This window comes from Panthera onca, chromosome B1 (genome assembly GCF_046562875.1).
Source record: "Panthera onca isolate mPanOnc1 chromosome B1, mPanOnc1 haplotype 2, whole genome shotgun sequence".
Lineage (NCBI taxonomy): Eukaryota > Metazoa > Chordata > Mammalia > Carnivora > Felidae > Panthera > Panthera onca.
The window spans coordinates 190,821,745-190,828,928 of NC_138342.1; the positions used below are offsets into that span (position 1 = coordinate 190,821,745).

The following is a 7,184-nucleotide window of genomic DNA, read 5'->3' on the forward strand; positions in this document are numbered from 1 at the left end:
TCTGGAATAGTGAAAATTCACACGGGCAGAAAGCGGACAGGGCGGACGGGGGAGAAAGAGGAGTTGTTAAGTGGACACAGGTTCGGTCTCACAAGATGAGAAAGTGTTACAGACTGGCTTCACTGATGTGAATGTACTACTGAATTGTATACTCAGAAATGATTAGGAGGTTAAGTTCATGTTATGGGTGTTTTAACACAACAAAGAACAAAACTAAAACCAGCTGCCCCCCCTCCCCCGCCTGCCACGTGTGGTCACCAGGGGGTGACAGGGATGGTGAATTGTCTCCTGAGCTTGGGTGAAGTTCCGAACTGCCCCCCTGACTTTACCCCCCCACCCCACCCCCGCCCTGCTCTGTCTTTCTCTATAATCGGCTCCCTCCCCAGCATCCTTGCCCCCGAGTCGAGAATTCCGCGAAGCACACATTCAGCATCCTGCTCTATGCCTCGGTTCCCCCAGATGCCACGGCCCTGCCTGAGTGCCTTGGACTGTGTCAGGGGCACCTTTCCCGTCTCACCCAGCTTCCTTAGGACCCTGCCGCGCAGACACCTGCTGTAAGCGTTCCCCCTGGGCCTTCCACCCAGGGCTTGGCCAGATGTCTTGCTCTCGTGGCATAAATATAATTGCAGTGTGGCTGTGCACGGAACCCGGGTCGGCCCTGGACCCCATGCTCTAGAGAATTCGAGGCAGAACAGCATTTCTATTATCACTTAGTAATTGGAGTTTTGCGGGCTTGGAATTAGTGCTAATGGAAAGCAAATGGGCGAAGAATCAAGAAATAAGCACTTGAACAGCCAGCCCCGCTCCGTAAAGCGAAGAGGCTATTATGCTACTTTATGCGGATAGAGATCATCATTTGTAGAAAGAGTTGCAAAAACCTCGCCAGCCCACAGAGACTTTCTCGTGGCCCCCCTCCCGGCCCGGAGCGGCTGAGTGGCCGTGGGAACCTCATCTGCAGCCTGATTTTGCCCGAGGTCCAGGCAACTCGTCCGCCGCAAGAGACAGATGGGGAATTTGCCTTTTGCTTTGTCTCCGGTACCCGAACCGCAGAGAAGCTCTCGGAACCCAAAACATTTCCCGACGCTTCCCCCTCAGACCTCCTCAGCCCTGTCGCCAGCCATGGGGCCGGGAGGACAAGGCAGTGACAGGCCTGGGGCGGGGCTGCTGGGGGCGAGAAGCCCAGGACAGCGGCTCTTGACTCCAGGAGGGCCAAGCGGCCGTAAAGAGTGACGTTTCCCAGGGGGGTGCTGACCCCCGGGGCTCCAAGCCGATCTGGCCCTTTCTCCTCCGTGGGGTGGTGTCAGCCGTCATCCATTTACATGAGGGGCCTTTTTCTCCGCAGATCAAGCCACCCCCTTCCCGGCGGCTAAAAGGCAATTTAATATGCACAAGTTCTGCTAGAACAGCGTTAGGTCATGACACGAGGAAATGGAAAAAAAAGCCCAAGCCCAATCTCTGCCCTTCAGGTGTCCTCCTGAGAGAGAGCCGAGGACGGAGGGGTGGGTGCAAACCGCAGGAAAACGGAGCCAACTTGGCCGTCTGCAAAAGCCTGTCAAGACTTCGCGTGGGTTCTCACGGTCAAGTTGGTCTGAGGGCTCGAGGCGCTCGGGTTTTCCACTCCCTGGGGCCGGGGGATGCTTGGGACACGTCCAGACGGCCCGTGGGTGGGGAGAGAGGAGGGAACCCTGACTCTGCGGCTTCGCCCCTCAGAAAGGGGCCTCCCCTCACCGGTGGCCCCCTCACTTAGCCATTAAATGTCACTGCAGCCCGTTGGCACGGGGGAGAGGATCTACACCGAGCAGGAAAAAAGGTGCTGAAACGGAAGAAGTTGTGAAATGACATTTTTTTTTTTTTTTCCAGTGGGTTTGTCGTATCTCCTGCGTGGAGGAAAATTGCTTTCTGTAAATCTTGGTCCAACAGAACAAAACACTTATTTCTTTCCAGTTGGGGAGACAGCCATTCTCATCGGCATAATGAAGGTATTGTAAGCTGTGACTTTTACAAAGTCTGAGGGAAACCAATCTGCAATCTCGACAGATATGATCTTTTCCGGGATGCGCTGTTCGTTTACGGCGGCGAGAGACCTCAATTAATTTATGAGCGAGGACAGCAGGATGTGACCCCTTGTGTGTAGTCTAGGTGGAGCCGTCCCTGTCTGAATTTATGTTCTGGTAATTTAAAAAGATTTATATTAAGCTTTTCTTTCATTTTGAGAGTAGATTAAAATTCTAATGGAAACCATTTGTATGCATTTGCGGAATTGAATAGTATTTATGGCTGTGTTAAAAAAATGCTGCAAAATTCTGCAGATAATAAAGTCAGTGAAGCAAGAATAAGTGTAAAAACAGGAAGGAAAGACTCAATAGAAACCATACTGTATTATACAAGCGTAATGAGAGAGAGAAGCCAAGCAGAACGGGGCAGGAATAAGGCCCCCGAACGGGATAGTTTTCCTTATTTAGTGTAAGGTTTTATAGTCCTTTTATGACTTAAAACCAAATTTAAATTTTGAAATAAGCCACACTGGTCCTCGCGGACCCCGTGGCCATTTGCCCTTTCCTATCGTTCTTGAACTCTGGCCAGTGTCCAATATACACAGGCGGGAAAGCAAATCTAAGCAGTATCTCAGAAAAGACGCCGATTCCAAGCAAAGAAGACGCATCACACGGGAGGCCAGAGGGCAGCGGGTTAGACACAGATCTGAGCTCAGGTGGGTCGGGCAGCTGGAAAGGTATCCCCAGGGCGTTCTGGGCAAGACCAAGGGATGTCCTAGTGCGTGGCTTTGTCAGTGTGTCCCAGCACCCACCTTCACTGCCACGGCCGCTTGACCAGTGCCGGGACTGGAGAGCCGCTGGGGTCCCCTCCGCTGTAAACTGCAAAGTGCTTTGCCAGTGGTCTTTCATCGGCCTCCTGGGGCAGGAGGGCCAATGACACAATGATCTTGGAACACGACTACCCAGGAGGACAGCACCCACGCAAAGGCAGCCAGAGAGGGCTCGCTCTACCTTTCCCAAGGGAGGGAGGCAGGAGGCACCCTGGAGCTCCCTACCTTGTTGGAAGGGCAGAGAAACTTGGCTTCTGTCAGCATCGACGTCAGAGCCGAGAGAGAGAGCTGTGCGGGGAAGCACGGATTCTCTCAGAATCCGTTGTGGACTCAGGGAACACCCCGCAGGATGGTTCACGGCGCTAAGTGAGGAGCAAATGGAAATTTCCCGAGAGCCCGCGCTGCTCTGTTCCTGGCTCGTTGTTTATTCTCCCGGTTGTGAGCATGTTCTTTCACAGGGCTGTACGGATGTCATAAAATGCCTTACGATGCATTAGAACTTCTGTTCTAATTGTGCATTAGCAAGTAACATCGGGACACGGCCCCGTGAGTCCAATCGGCCTCGGAGGCCGGCTCTTCTATTCCGTGGAGTGTGTGTCCTGTTTGTGAGGCCAGGAAATGGGTTTCTCCGGTCAGTTGTGTACCCTTGGCATCTATCACAGTTCCTGGCACACAGGAGGCGCTCAGAACACTCTTGCTGAGCTAAGCAAATATGTCCTAGGCCCCATGGGAGACACAGCATGAGACAAGGTCCCCGCAGGTAACAGGCTAGAGGCCTGAGCCAGAGAGGGAAGTATCTGCCTGAGCTCAGCTTGGATCCTCAGCTGAAGTTCAAGGGACTGGTCACAAGTTTTCACAACTTACTTTTCTATTAACTGCTCTTCACCTCCGATATTACAGCACAGCTCTGTGTCATTCAATGGAACTCCCTCAAGCCAGTTGCTACAAGTTTCACATACTTCGGCCTCGTGGGATCGACGGATTAATCCTAGAAAGCAGGTGTCTCTATTACCATCTCATCCAGAGACGAGAAGGGAGCCTCGGGGAAGTGTCACAACCTGCCCATTGTCATGTGATCGCTCAGTTGGAGAGGGGGAATTGGGGTTCACGTTCGATCCTAAGCCCGGTTCTCTCTCATTTCTTCACCTGCTTCCTGACTGTTCACTGGATGTCTGTGCCTGGCATCGTGCTGAATGGAGGGAGGGGGTGTACAGTACATTGGCCCTGCCCTAAAGAAGCCCGTAAACCATTAGGGAAAGCCCATTCGTACACAAAAATTATCACCCAGGACGCCAGGCGATATGAGAGTGGGCTATACGGAAGCACCCTTGGCCACACTAACCCACAAGGTCGGTGGTAGATGGAGGGAGGGTTTCCAGAGGAGGGGATACTTGAACCCATTCTTGGAAAATGAATGCTTTTTGCCGGGACAGCCACAGGAATCGCAAGAGGGGAGGGTCTGCCCTCCTACAGGACCTTATCAGTGTCCCAGAACCCCCTCCCGCCATAAAGATCAAACTCACTACCCCTGTCCACAGTGCTTTCAGCCTCTTTTATTTTTTTGTTTTCCGCAGTATTCAACACATACGACATACCACACGCGATAGGCTGGTCCCCCCAGATGTCCACGTTCTAATGCTTGGAGGCCACGCACATGTGAGCTCCTCTGGCAAAACAGACTTTGCGGATGGCGTTAAGGATCTTGAGATGGGGGGATGATCCCGGATTATCTGGGTGTGCCTGATGTGCCCAGAAAAGCCCTTGCAAGATGGATGCAGATCCACAGATGTTCAAAGAGAAGAGAAGGTGCTTCAAAGCTGGCTTTGGAAATGGCGGAAGCCACTGGAATACGAGAGGCCGCCAGTCACCACTGGAGGCTGAAAAAGGCAAGGAAATGGGCTCCCGCCTGGAGCCTCCAGAAGGAACCGGTTCTGTCTGCTTCCACTGGGAGATGAACTCCACGAGGGCGGGATTTTGTCTACTGTCTTCACCATTGTGTTTCTAGCGCCTAGGACTGAGTGTTTGTTGAATGATCAAAGACGCAGAGGCGGTGCAGGAAGAGGGACCACTGTGGGGCGGGGGGGAGCTGAGGTGTCGAATGTGCTCTGCAATGGCGGGTGTGCTGAAATGGGACAGGTGGGGGGCTTGGAGATGTTGGAGGAGCGAATTCTGCAGCATTTACTCCTCAAGGGAAGAAACGGTGGTTGGTTTTATATGGAATGAGAGCACGATCGTATTTGCTTATTGCTTTTTAAGTAATTTTTGAAGTAATCTTCCCTGTTTATTGTTAATAATTGGAGACACATAGAAACATGGACCAGAAAATAAAAATCACCCATAATCTCATTTCCTAGAGACAACCATGGTTAACCTCTGAATTTTTTTTTAATGTTTATTTATTTCTGAGAGAGAGACACAGTGAGAGCGGAGGAGGGGCAGAGAGAGAGAGGGAGACACAGAATCCGAAGCAGGCTCCAGGCTCTGAGCTCTCAGCACAGAGCCCCACGCGGGGCTCGAACCCACAAACTGGGAGATCATGGCCTGAGCCGAAGTCATGCGCTTAACCGACTGAGCCACCCAGGCGCCCCTATTTCCCCAACAATTTGTTATTAAAAGCAATAGTAGTCGTGCCTGGCGTATAGGGGGCATGAAATATTTGTTGAATAAATGGATGGATGAATGATTCACAGGACACTTTCGTGCATAAATCTGTATATATCTCTGTTTCCTTAGGAAAAAGATTCTTACAAGTGAGTGTTGGATCAAAGCATGTATTATTTTTTTTAAATGGCTTCCAAAATGGCCAGATGGCCTTTCAAATAGGTTACAGAAATCACAACCCCACTAGTAATATTTGAGTGCATAATTTCACTGCACTGATGGTGGTATTGTAAATTTTTTAGGCCCTTACTTGCATGTTAGAAAAGTTACCATGGGACAGGAAGGCAGTAGTTAAGGGGTCTTGTGAAGTTCAGGCAAACAGTGGTAAGAACGTCAACGGTAGCCACGGAGGTTATAGGAGCAAGGGGACAGAGCTGAGCACTGTGTAGGACGGGGAATCAAAAGGACTGGAATGCAGAAGGTTGAAAGGATGTTAAAACGATCCTCAGGTTTCTGCCCCGGCTGGAGTATCGGTTGGGATTCTGTGTGCCTGTGACAAGAAACAACTCGGTCTATCTTGTGGCCAGAGGCAGAGGGCCCCCTTCACAGAGAGCCTACCAGAAGAGAGAGGGGTCTATGGCGTTACCAGCAGCAGACCATTTGAAGAAATGCCCAGCACGTAAGCATCCACGCTGGCCTCTCCGTATGGGGGTGCCTTTGTGGCAGCTAGACAGAACCAACCAGAACTCTGCTTCCTATGCTTACCAACTCCTGCTCGTGTTTCAGTGTCTCATTGAACACAGGGATAACTCTCCTAAGAAGATGATCAGCTGGGAAGAGAGCGAGAAAGACAGACAGAGAGGAGAGGGGAGAGAGAGAGAGAGAGAGAGAGAGAGAGAGAAATGCTCCTTCTTGACCTCGTTGAGATCCTGGCTCAAAATCTTTTGCCCTGTGCCCTTTGGCTGCCAACTAACAGCGTTTACTGAACCTCCGTTTGGCAGTCTGTCAGCTGATCACCAGTACTTCCAGGCTCCCTCTGTCACGCTACAGAGCTGCTTTGGAGAAGGAGATGCCCACCCTCAGACATTTCTCCCGGCCCCGCTTGAATCGGGGTGCGGCTATGGGCTATGGAGCAGCGTCGTTAAAGAAGATCTGCCTTCTCCACTCCCCCCACCCCTTTTCTTTTTATTTATTTTTTATTTTTTATTTTTTTTTAATTTTTTTTTTCAACGTTTATTTATTTTTGGGACAGAGAGAGACAGAGCATGAACGGGGGAGGGACAGAGAGAGAGGGAGACACAGAATCGGAAACAGGCTCCAGGCTCTGAGCCATCAGCCCAGAGCCTGACGCGGGGCTCGAACTCACGGACCGTGAGATCGTGACCTGGCTGAAGTCGGACGCTTAACCGACTGCGCCACCCAGGCGCCCCATCCCCCACCCCTTTTCTTTAGCTCGAAGCAGAGGGGACGTTTGAGCCACATGGTACAAGGAGCCCGGGACACGGGAAGGCTGGCTGCCGAACGGGAGTGTCACGTGAGTGAGAAGGAAAGGTTGAGAATGTTACACCGTTGAAACGTTGGGGTTTGTTTCTTACTCCTGCTAATTAACAACCTCATAAACACCTCTGGATACTTGTTTCATAAAGGGCTGAGAAGAATTAAATGAGCGTGGCTCTTTTTTTTTTTTTTTATTTTTTTTTTTAAGTTTATTTACTCTTGAGGCGGGGGTGGGGAAGGGCAGAGAGAGAAAGAGACACAG

The 7,184-nt window shown here is 51.1% G+C and overlaps 1 long non-coding RNA gene across 1 annotated transcript; it reads left to right on the forward strand.

Annotated features, from left to right (window-relative positions):
* Positions 1 to 1,787: 1,787 nt before the first annotated feature.
* Positions 1,788 to 5,142, forward strand: LOC132691506 (uncharacterized). Its single transcript, XR_009615827.3, has 2 exons — positions 1,788 to 1,979; positions 4,399 to 5,142. It is a non-coding gene; the product is annotated as an uncharacterized LOC132691506 (long non-coding RNA).
* Positions 5,143 to 7,184: the final 2,042 nt, after the last annotated feature.